This window comes from Vicugna pacos, chromosome 8, assembly GCF_048564905.1.
Source record: "Vicugna pacos chromosome 8, VicPac4, whole genome shotgun sequence".
Taxonomy (NCBI): domain Eukaryota; kingdom Metazoa; phylum Chordata; class Mammalia; order Artiodactyla; family Camelidae; genus Vicugna; species Vicugna pacos.
Genome location: NC_132994.1, coordinates 28,909,755 through 28,922,740, shown reverse-complemented (window position 1 = coordinate 28,922,740; position 12,986 = coordinate 28,909,755). Strand labels below are relative to the sequence as shown.

General features: G+C 29.9%; 1 protein-coding gene across 4 annotated transcripts in view; it reads right to left on the bottom strand.

Moving 5' to 3' along the window:
• The window catches only part of GRIK2 (glutamate ionotropic receptor kainate type subunit 2), a 933,693-nt gene that overhangs the window by 133,152 nt on the left and 787,555 nt on the right, over window positions 1–12,986 (bottom strand). The window lies entirely within an intron of this gene.

The window sequence follows — 12,986 nt, the reverse complement described above, 5'->3', positions numbered from 1 at the left end:
AAATGTAAATGAACTTACACAGTAAAGCAAACCTTCACACCTTTGATTCAGCAAATTAATTGGTTATTGGTAGAGAACATTTAATAAGAGCCAATATAGAATTTTTAAAAAGTCCCATGGCCAAAAGTGTTTGGAGATTGCTGAGTTAAGTTAACATAATCCAATTTTTTTATTGCAATAATTTTCAGAGCCTTTAATTTGTTAATAATAGTGAATCTCCAAGAGGAGGATCTAGTACATAGTTCTCCTGACCTTATTTAACCATAGAACTCTCTTAGATTCAGTTTTATTTTTTCCTCTAGAAACAGTTTAGCAACTAATATTTTGTAAAAGCTGCCCTATAACATGGGGTGATACATTTATACAGTGTATTACGGAGCCTACACATTTTTTTAAGCTCCAATTTCTTCATTGCTTTAGGAAAGTTAGGGAAAGCTAGAATATACAAGAATATTCCATATCGAGAATAAACTAGAGTTATTTTCTACAAGATTGAAAATGTATATTTTTATAGCATCATTTAAGATAATATTAGGGTAATGATTTATGCTTCTTACACAAAAGTAATTTGGTAAATTCATGCCTCAAGAATATAGGCTGGGACCACAAAGAAAGGACAAAAGACCTCTAAACTATGACATATTTACACTTACTTTTCATACACTTTTTAAAAAGTTGCATTAACTTGTTTTAAACAAATGCCAGTTTAAAATTATACACAGGAAGGAAGTAGTCAGGCTGCTTGGACAGGCACTCAGTCACAGATGTGAAAGAAAACTTCAGAAATGGACACTTGAAATAAGAAATGTGAGAGAATTTCATATGTGGCCAAACATTACTTCACAATTAAAAAATCCCTTCACAATTTAAAAATGGCAGGCACAGTCAATTACATACCGAATAACATCTTTCTAACTTACAAAAGAACAGAGGTGACAGGATATCCAGATAAAAGAAAACTCACATGTGCGTTTTTTTTGCAGGTAGGGCTATCCAACTAAAATAATTCTAGCTAATAAAAAATGTAGATAGATGAAGCATTTCCTTTCTGAAATAAAAGACAATGTCTTTTATCTTTTTTTTTTACCTCCCTTCTTCCTGCCTGGAACATAAATATGATGCCTGGAGTTGCAGTGACCATCTTGCAATCATGAGGATGAAAACTTCAGTCTAAGAACAGTGTAGCATGGAGACAAAAGGTACCAAGTTCCTTGACATCACCTTTCAGCAGCTGTTTCACTCTTGCCCTGCCTAGTGTAAGACTCCATTAGAACAATAATCCCCTTATTTATTTAAGTAACTGTTTTGTAAGGTTTCCTGTTACCTACATGTGAAACTATTCTTACTAGCATAGGCTTGAACCTATTAACAAACCTTCAGAGGACATTATTGATGTTTATAATACTGTTACTGATTAACCTTAGAAAATCTTATTCCTTTCAGAATTTTCGATTAAAAATTATAAGCAAGGAAGACCATTTCACAGTTAAACATTTCCCATGTAAAGAATTAAAGTTTTCTAATTTAATGATGAAATTGCAATAATTCAGAAAATATCAGCATCCACAATAACAAATTCCATGAAGTTTTCATATTATTAAAGTCCCCCTCAGTGCATTTTTCTTTTTAGTTATTTTAATATGCAGTTAAACTTCAGAAAGTATGCAAATTGTTTAGATATCACATAGTTTCATGAGCGAATGGATGAATTGTTATTTAAGTTTAGAATTACTTCAAAGGTTCTAATTGTATGAACACAAACCCAAGTCTTGTTTCACGGCTTTGTAATCTTGCTGTTATCATTCACATATCCTTCTGACATCCCTTGTATATCTATATAAACACCTTCTAAATGGACAACCTCCTGTTTACTCTTATGACCTCTGCTTTCCCCTTCATCTGATCATGTTTTATACTAGCAGTATGCTGAAGCCAGCTCACATGGGCTTGTGAAAACCAATTTTACACTTTTCTTCCCAACTCTGCATTAACTGAGACACCATTGGTAGCTTGATATTGGCTATAGTGGTAGCATGTAGTACCATGAAAACTGGCAATTACTACAAATCAAAGCCTTTCTCACTGCCAGTTATTAAACAATTACCATCACACCATTGAACAATACATATCATTCATGTTAGAATGTTATGCCTTCCATTGTTCATTAATTAATCTTGGCACTGTTAAATTGGGAGCTTTAATACCAGGAAGTCACCAGCTTTACACAGAGTGAAGCACAAGGATTATCTGTATATGAATGCTACAATAATATGCTATTAAACATATTATTTAGTAGATTTAAATGGATTGAGAGGGCTTAATGAGATGGTAACAATGATCCGTTCCATTGACTTGTGATTTATAATGACAAATTTGAATTGTAAAATTGTGATCAATTTTTATTAAAAATATAATCTTGGGAAAAACTAAATATCACTATCAGCTACAAGTGAAAAACTAGAAACAGAAAATATCTTCAAGATATAGGACTTCCTGCTGATTCCCATTTAAAATTTGTATCTGATGTAGGAAATTAACTTCAACAGTAGGCTCATTTCAGATCCTTGTGACCTACTCTTACACTAAGAAACATTTTTTAAAATTAAATTAAGTCATAATGGTATACTGCAACTTATTTAAATTTTAAACTAGCTGAGATTGTTTTTATTGAATGGAATAAAAAAGTCCTTATTATAATCCTCTATGGGTTATTTGAAGATTTCTGAAGGAAAAGCATTGTTTTGGTTGCCATAAAATTAAGACTTAATTTTACACGTGTAAAATTTAAAAATATGTACTTCTCTTCTTAAAGCTGGAATCTATTTTTAAAATTATACAATGACTTTCCTATAGTCTCATTAAGTAATTATTAAACCATTGTTTTTAAATACCCAATTGTCCAATCAAATTAAATTGAGTGGCTTTAAATTGAGAATAATAAGGAAAATGCCCAACACATCAACATTGCATCAGAAGGTATAAGTTTGCACAATTAATAACTTCTTACCAATATAGCTATGTGTTTGCAAATGAAGTACTAAACATTAAAAAATAGTTTTTTCAAATCAATATGAGCATAATTTACATGTGAAAGAATTCTTTTTTCAGACTTACAGATCAGAAGCAAGTGTTTAGCTTGCAACACACTTGCTAAGGATTTTAAAAGCAGTAAGTCCTGTATTAAAAGGCTCAAGGAAGACTGTCCTCAGATTAGTCAGGTGGTCATGCGGTTTCTAATACTGGAAAATGAAAGAGACTATGCTTTTAAAAAATTGGACACTCAGTATGTAAATGAGGTTATCACCAAGAACTAATAAGAACTTGAAGCTAGCATTAAAAAGGCAGCATTTGATTTTCTAAGCATCACTTGGACATTTAAATGATTTAGCTAATAAGAAAATATCTGGATTATACAAAAATAGCAAACAAGCCACCATAAACATGCAAGGCACATAAGGGTTTTTTTTTTCTCATTGAATTTTTAACTATAAAATTAATTTTAATAAAATTTCACAAGGTTTAACGACTTGTGGGCTTTCTTCAATTAAATATCTTTTGAAATTATAGTCTGTTGTAGCAACTATATCAATATATTTTTTTTAATTAAGTGTATGTACTGAATATGTAGTTTAGTACCTGAAACAACTGAAGTATGTTTGGAAAGCATTCATTACTTTCGTTTTCAATGCAAATATCTGAACTAAGAAATATCAACATAAATATTTTAAATTTTTTGGCAGAAGAAAGACTTTAATCATTATTTTTAATATTTTCCTAATTAAAAAAATTTGAAGCTCTAATTGTAAATTGAAGTAGTATATAAAAATTTTGAAATCAACATTCATTTCCTTGAATATAACTCTTGTTTTTACATCTCCTTTCACAAATGAAATTTTCACTATTTTCAATTTTTTTTTGGTAAAGTCACTTTAGTAATACCAGTTTCCAAAACATATCTTCAGTCAGTCTAGTGAATTGCTAAACTTATATTTATTTAAACACACCTCCCAGCACCCCCATTTTCAGTACCAATAATAGTAAGGGAAGCAGGGAAACACTTACCTAATTTTATTATGTTAAAATAATATTCAGGTGCATATTCTGAACCAACTTAGATGACAGTTGTAGCCCTATTCTGTTTATAATGTTTATCATGCCAGTAACATTGAAAACCTACAATTTCACCTTTGCTTCAAATATCAAGTTCATGGATTTAATAGGAAAATCTATTTTACATTCATTCATCTTATTTTATCATCTCAGTAGTAGTCAGGGCACATGCCAGTGGGTAATATTTTAAAGTAATTAATTTATGGTTAAACATCTCTCATAAAAAATAGCGGGAAGATAAGTTATATTCAGGCTAGGGGTGGAAGGGGAATGGAGATGACCTTTTATACTTGTTATAAAGTACTGACTCTAAAATTCTATTTTGATTCAATGTACATTAGATAAAATAGGAAGAGTTACCATAGTTTTAAAATGCAGATGTGCTAATTGCTTAATAAGGTTATTTGTCATAAAAATTGCCAGGTTAGTTTCTGAGCTTCCAAACAGAATTTCAAAAATAGGTATAAAAGCAACATATTTTTAACAGAGATAATGTCACACTTCTGTGGTATCCCTTATTATGCAATGGTTAACCAAAATATTTAAAAATACAGGTGTTGAAAATCAATAGAATAGTTTACAATGTTACTTGTTTTTACTAATCGTATTTATAAACAAAATATACGCTTTCAGTCTCTTTCCATCCAAATATCATGTTGAAATTCCTATTGCTATTTGAGAGAGTGATAATATTTTTCCTAAAAAATATGCATGTATATATACCCAACAGGATTGATATGAAAACAATTTAACTTGAATGATGTAATTATGTAATGGAATGTAAAAAATTATAGCAATTAAGGTGTTGTGACATGCTCTAATGAATGAAGTTACACTGGTTGATGACACTGTATCTCCTACTCATTAATTATTTGGATAGAGTGCATTATTTTACATAGCATGAAGAAATAAAGTCATAAATTACCACTAAAAATTATTTCCATATGTTTTCATTTAATATTGATATTTCTCCCACATCCATAAATTACTTTAAAACATCAAAACAATATCAATAGCGCTTTTAGTCTCCAGAAAAGCTCACAATGTGGTTCAAATCTTTTACTACATACAGCTACTAATTTTCAGGGAAGAAAGTTAGCATTTCTGGAGAATAGGTTTATCAGGCAAATCTGCACACGTGTGGCTTATGTCTCTTGTTTAGACACCCAAGTGACTGGAAATATTTTTTTAAGCTGTCTTATTTGCAGATCTAAAGAGACACACTTCTTAAGTGTAGCTAATGAGGGTGATTCTTTAAAATCATCACCTGTTATTATAAAACAGTATATTGCTAACATATAGTACAAATATTTCCTATAGCATTATTTTAAGTACTTTTCAAAAATAGTCAAATTCTTTTTTTTTATCTGAACTCTTAGAAGGAAAAGGTGGAAGATGAATTTAATGTGATCATCAAAAAGAACCAAGTGATACAAGTTTCTTTGCTAAGTCTGTTTTCTGTTTTCTTCTAAATCTGTTTTCTTTAGAACAAACTTCGTCTCCATAATTAATTAGAATTTATTATTGGGGAGCAGGGGTGATATATATATGTTCATTTCTCACACCATAAAAACAGTTACTGAAAAAAGAAGCCAATAAATTAATCTCTTCATAGTTCACAAGTCTAACCTGGCTATTGTTGAAATGTAGTACGTATTAGTTTTCTTCCTCTTCTCTCTCAGGTACTTCTTTCATGTCACCCACCAGCCCAATGCGAGACTACACAGGAAAACATCCAACTGAAAGAACTCTTACACCAAAGAACTGACAGTAAAGGGACAGCTTTATCCAAGTAAAAATGTTACTAATCTAGGTGCCATGCTTATGATTAAAGAAAAAAAAAACTGCTCTATTTCTCTCCATTTCTTAAGACAACTACTTTTTTGAGCATAGTACTCTCACTGTACATACATACATAGAGAAACCAACCAACCCCTAGAGAATATTTCCTTCTTTACTCATGATCTTTGTTTCACTGGCTTCCTGTACAGACTTCACTGTTTCAGGGTGTACGTTCATGTAAAAGCTTTGGCCTCTCTTAACTAGACATTGTAGATTTAAGTATTTTATTAAAAAACACTTAAATTATTTAAAAAACACACTGACTTTCCTGGGATAGTTTCAGATTGTGAAGGCCTTTCTTAAGTGGCTGTGAAAACCCCCCAAAGCCCAAGGGGGCCATTTTCCTGATGGCTATGGAAAGACAGAAGTGCAATTTCATTTTGAGAATGAACACAGATAAAACAAGCTGGGGAGACAGCTTCTTACAAACAATTCACAGTATTCTGCAGCTACGAGAGAAGCAGCTACCTAGAAACTGCAAAACTTAGAAGAATAAGTGCATCATACGGTGAAAATTCTGGGTTCTTTTTATCTTGTTGGTTCTTTCTTAAGAGTCATCTCAAAGAATTTCTTTCTAATGGTCAAAAAAAGGAAAAGAAAGCAAAGAAAAGAAAAAAAAAGAAAGAGAAACAAGCCATTCAGAGTATTATTCTTGTCCTATTAGCTTTTCACCTGAATTAGCTAATGAAAAATGTATAAGGGACATGGTAGCAAATATCAAAGAGCCACTACACTCCTTTTCTAAATGTTTCAAAGAAAAATATAATTTTTTTACAAAGTACTGCTTCTCATCAGGGGTCTGTGTGTGTGTGTGTGTGTGTGTAAAATATTACTACATGTTCCCTTAGGATTCATTAAGAACAGAGATGTGCCATTTTTTGTAACAAATATAATAAGTTAATAAACATTCAACTTCAAGTTTTAGCATTCTCAAGTTTCTTAAATTTGATTCTATGCACTGCAATTTATTAAAATTAATTTCTGTGATTTACCGAGCTAGGCATTATGGAATTTCTAAATTGAAACAAACCATCATAGGGTGACATAGTTCTCAGAAGTTCATTGGCCAAGACAATTATTGAATGATGGACACACTTGGAATGACTAGACAGAGGCAGATTTTTTGCTTCTAGGACTCTTTGAGTTCAATTCAGTGATGGAGGCAAGTAAAAATAAGGCAAATAATTTATGCACAGGATAAGAAAAATAAAAATGGGCTATCAAACTTCTGTTCTTGCATTTATACTTAATTTTGTCCTGACAATCAGAAAAAATTTTATGCAAAAGAATGATTTGGAAAGAGATGCAGAAACTTTTAAAAGATACTCAAGAACAATTATCTTTAAAAAGTGCCAACAAGCATTTGATTATAGAAGATTACAGAAAATTCACTTGAATTTTAAATGGTCTTTGTCTTACTCAATTTTTTATCAAATATTTTATTATTGTAAATGTCTAGCATAATTATAAAATTGAGGAGTGGAAAATATGATTATTTTCTCCTATGATGATTGAGATTCTTTTCTTTATCCCATACAGATAATTTCAGTCAAAATTTCTACTGCCTCAATTGTCTAGATACCATATTCACCATAGTTAAAAGTAAATCACTGATTTAGTTTCAGTTGGTTTAGTTCTGCTAATTACAAAAACTAAGAATTTGTTCTGGCTTAGTAACCTCATTTATATTTTCAACCATAAACATTACTGGAACCATTAAAAATAAAGAAGTAAATTATTTTATAATGGATTTACCAAATAGCAGGTATGAAAAAAGATCTGTTAATGTAGAATAGCCTCATGTCCTATGGATATGTAGTTTTTTAAAGTGCATTCAATTTTATTCAATGTTGATTTTTAGGTCCATAATTGAAGTATTTCTTCATATAATCAATTATAATGATCATTTTAACAGGTGTAAAAGGCATACTAGCAGAAAAGCACTATTTCAAATCAAATTTTCATTAAATTCTAGGGAAACTGCTAAATGGGAAGAGGAATAACAGATAGGCTTCCCTGCAATTTACTTGAGTAAAAAAAAAAATAACTAAAAAAAGAAAGTAACATGTATCTGAAATTATGTTATGGAGAGGTAAAACTAAAATTATTTTCTAGTAAGAAGTGGGCAAGTTGGTGGCAAAAGCACACAATGAAATTGGCATTTCATTTCAACGTGACAACAGTCCTTTTGACAGCAGATTAGTTTAACATTGAACATCCCACCAAAACAGTAATCCATTTCCAAGTGCATAATAATTCATTGTTGCCCTTCACCGTAGATTAAATGTCACCCATCATTGTGACAGAAATGTAAAAGCTATTGCACACTAGTCATGAGCCAACATCAAAGCTGTTAATGCAAGCACTTTGGACATGGTTTGCTAAACTCGGTTAAACCATCAAAAACACTCTGTTTAGAACATCTTTACCTCTGAGCTTCAAGAGAAATACAGAATATTTTTACAAGTATAAGGCCTCTCAGTATGGCAATAGCCTTGTCATCTTGTGACCAGAGACCATGTTAGACCCAAAACATATGTCAAGAAGGTCCTGGCAGTCACTGTAAAATAATAAACCCTTGAGCAGATTCTACAGAGACTGTCCCTTGCTCCCCTGCTAATCCAATAATCCAATAGATGATATTCTCATATCCTAAAAATCATGCGAAGTACTTCAGTGCAAAAACATACGTTCATTTCTATATTCCCTTTAACCTAGAAAAACTAATGCTATGTATTTGACACATTAAGAATACTTTGATTTGCTATTCTTCCTAAGAATAGGCCAGGTTAATCAATATTGCTTGGCTTCTTTTACTCTTCTTTCTATATTTGGCACATTCATTTGTTCATTTAAGTAATCTAGGAAATCATAATATTTTTACTACTAAATTTGGTATAGTATTATTTTTCTTCTCCAGAGCTTATCTGTATCTAATTGTAAAATGCCAATCTCAGAATAAAATATGAAATGTTCTGATATGTTTAGTGAATAATTATTAAGGTTACATCAATCCTGTTGGAGGGAAATGTGTATACCATTTTTCCTTTCTTTTAAGCTCAATCTTCAGTTATTCATCTCTGTATGCCAAACTTACTAAGGACCCTAGACCAAGATTTACATGTTAAATTTCAAAACAGCTCTGATTATCTTGGAGACAACTATGGCTACAAACATTTTTTAAAGTGTCTAATATTATAGGAACTTAAATTGACTAATTTTATAAGTAGTATCTATTGTATCAATATTATCTATTTTTTAAACAAAGGAAATATTTGAAGCAAGGTGAAAATAGTAATGTAAAGGGTGGGTTCCCTAACCAGACTTTTTATATGACTAACTGCCATCTCTATATTAATATACCTAGGCAAAGGGAAAAAAAAAGAACAGAAAGAGAGGGATAAAAGATTTAAGGGCACATATGATTACAAGTACAAGCCCATCATGGACAAGATTTCTTTCTAATCCTCTGTCAGCTAAGAGCTATTATTAGAAATACATAGGATAAGGCCATTCTAATTGAACACAGTATCTCAGGTTCATCTTTACTCTTTAATAAGAGTTCTCAGCTAATTCAGATAAGCATGCTGATTGTGTCATTATGCTATAAACAACACTGCAACTGTTTGCAAGAGCTCATGGATTGTAAAACCATACCAAGGCAAACAAATAAGCCCAGGCATCTTTGTCTTAACACTCACTGAAAAAAATTGAGAGCATTTTCAAGTATTTCTTAGATAATTGCTTTTCTTATAAAACAAGGGTGAGGGGGAAATATTAAAAAGGTATCACAATCACAATTTACTTTTAAATTTACTTTAAAAACAAATTCTAATAATTATTATCCCATAAATTTATCATAAATTTAATGTTGTTAATACTATGACACAGCAGATATTCAATAGGCCTCAAATCTAGTATTCTAATGATAACTAACAATCTGCTTAATGTATTATTTCCTTTAGAGCTGTATCTTTCTCTTCAGCGAAGTATGTTAGATGTATATAACATATATTTTTAAAATATATGAATTTTTATAAATATATATGAATATATGTTCATATAAATATATTTAAAATACTTGGAATTCATTAAAATATCTAGAATAACTATTAAATATTTTCATGACTTTCATTTAAGTCCAATATATATGTTTATTATTAGATAATGGGTTGGTTATGAGTTTATTGATGAAAAAATGTACCCAGTCATGTCTGTTCTTGGATTTAAGCATCTGGTACAATTCTCAGAACATTATGGGTATCTCATAGATACTTGTTGAATAAATTAATTAATGTATGAAGAATATGAATTAGTGTTTAATACTTTATGGAACTAATTATCCAGTGTTTACTACAGGTTCAAGAAATATTTGACTAATTGAATGATTGATGGAATAATTACAGTGGAAACAAAACAAATTGAAGGTGTGGTTTGGAAGTGAAAAAGACAGAGAAGATTAATTATAACAATAATCAGGACAATATCAGCTGGTGATCAAAACAAAAGTAAAGTAATGCCAATTAGCAATTTTAATGATACTTATTTAATTTATGTATCTTAATTTTGAGATAAAATTTAATTCTAAGTAAATATTACAAAACTTAGAATTCAATATGACATAGTTTCAATAATTAATAAATATGGATTTTGCTGTTAAAGTGGTATTATTTTAGAACTTTGTTTTGTGATTTTTCAGTAAAAATAAAACATACATCTGAGAATTTTTAAGTGTATTTTGTCTTTCTTTTCTCTGTAATCATTGTGGAGATAAGGACAAAGAATATACATAAAGAAAATGTCAAATTTATTTTTACACCATTAATGATCCTAATAAGTTCATCAGTGATCTCTATATGGCATAAGATATAGTCTTTATTCATAGGTAAAATTAAATGCTACATTTATTTTAAATTGATAACAAATAGTCATGATGATATTGTTTAGGTTAGAAAGGTAAGTTCTAGAATTGAAATTTGGACATTTTGTATATATTTGTACATCATGAACTTCTTTCATGGTAGCAAGAATTCAATACCTTGTCTGAATGGATTTTGCTTAAACAATATTGTTTGGTTTTGGAAGCTCCATTTAGAATTTAAATAGGCTCTATTCAGGAAACTTTCTTTTAATAGGAGTTTTAGTGTGATTTTTTAATTTGCCAATTTTATGCAAGATTATAATAATGTCGAGAATTGAACAGAATATTCTGAGATAATCTGTAAAGAACTGATTTTTATATTATGTATTATTTAACCAAGAATGTCTAATATTATTTCTTACTTATATAGGATATTCTACATTATTATTTAATAGAACATTTGTTAATTTGTCCATAAATGAAGATCTTACTCTTAATTTTTCAAACTATATGAAATTGTTTTCACATTGAATAAGATGTTGAAATAGAATCATTCTCAAATCCGTTCATTTAATAACTCACAAAATACAATGGTAATATTCCAAAATTTAAAGACACTAAAAATGGCACACTAGCTAATGTTATGTTCTAAGATAGAATGAAACAGATGAATTTCTTTGGTGTAAAATTAATACAGGCTATTATAATCATACAGATATTACATTGTTATATTATTTGATGATTTATCAAAGTGACAACTTTAGAAATTTCTAGAAGTTAGATACATGCATATCCATACCACGTCTCTATTTGCTAATACACTTTTAAGCTGGAAAAAAATCCAGGTGTTTTAGTATTTGCTTTTGAATCTAATTTCAGAAGATTTTGGCTCAGATAATTAGAAATATCTAAAATTTCTAATTTGAATTTGAGGTAACCTAATAGTCCCTGCTTAAAATGTCCTGGAAACAGCTATTAGAACTTAATTCAGCTTGATTGATGTCCACACAATTGCTTCACAACTGTCTCAGGATAATTTCCTCTATGCTTTGTTGTTTACATCCTTCCTGAGAATTTTTGTTAAGTTGATTAGGAGGGAACAGGTGTACCTGTAGTCATCAACAAAGGCTTTTTCTCTATTTCAGAATTTTTTTTTTCTGTTTGCTCTGTGGGCCAGCTGCAAAGTTCTCTAGCCATTGAATTATTTAAGCTGCAATTCATGAACTTACTTCTCTGAACACATATAAAACAGGATGACTTGTGTTGGTCACTATAAAAAAGATGTAGTGGTCCAAAGATACTCAAAAATGAGAAGTCCATTTTATTTTCACACAACATGGAAATAGAGCTAAAAGTTCATGAACTTCATACTTCAAATTCTCATTTTTGGGGAAAAACTGTAAACCTCAAATAAAAAGTTTTTACTCAACCCACCAAACAGCTACAAATGCTACATGCATGAATGGTTCCAATACAAATTTTCAGTCAGATACAACTGATAATTGTCTGAAAGACTCATGTGTTAATATTGAACCTATTAGGTAGAAAATTATAAATCTGCATAACATTTATGTGTGAATATATGAAAAATATCTGTATAATTATAAAAATATAAACTTATGAAAATATACCAAAAATATTATGCTCCTTTTAAGATTGATTTTATTCTTTTTTTAATTGAATATACTACGCATGTTTCACTGCTAGGAAAAAAATATATAATTTCATTAAAAAAAAAGTTCAAGGAAGGATAAATATCCTTACTGATAACTGATCAGAAGACCCCACATAATGTAATTGAAAAATAACCTACATATTTAATATTTAATTTTGAATGTAAGGCAAAAAATTTTGATTGTATATCATAAGTGTTGTTGTCAACATGAAAAATTGTATGTAGAGTTTTAATTCATCTTGGATTTAGAGCTTTCTTTGTGATGTCTGATAGAATATAAAGATTCAAAGATTATAATAAGTATGTGACTTTCAAGATTATTCAAGAAACAATAGAGCTTTGAGCCCAAAGATAGTTTTCATCTTCTTAATTAAGGCAAAAATAAACGAAATCATGTTGAAATTTTGATAGTGAGGTAAAGCATAAATGAAAAATTTTTACAAATTTCCATCTCCAGAGTAACAATAAAGTAGCAAAGGCAACATATATTGAGCTATA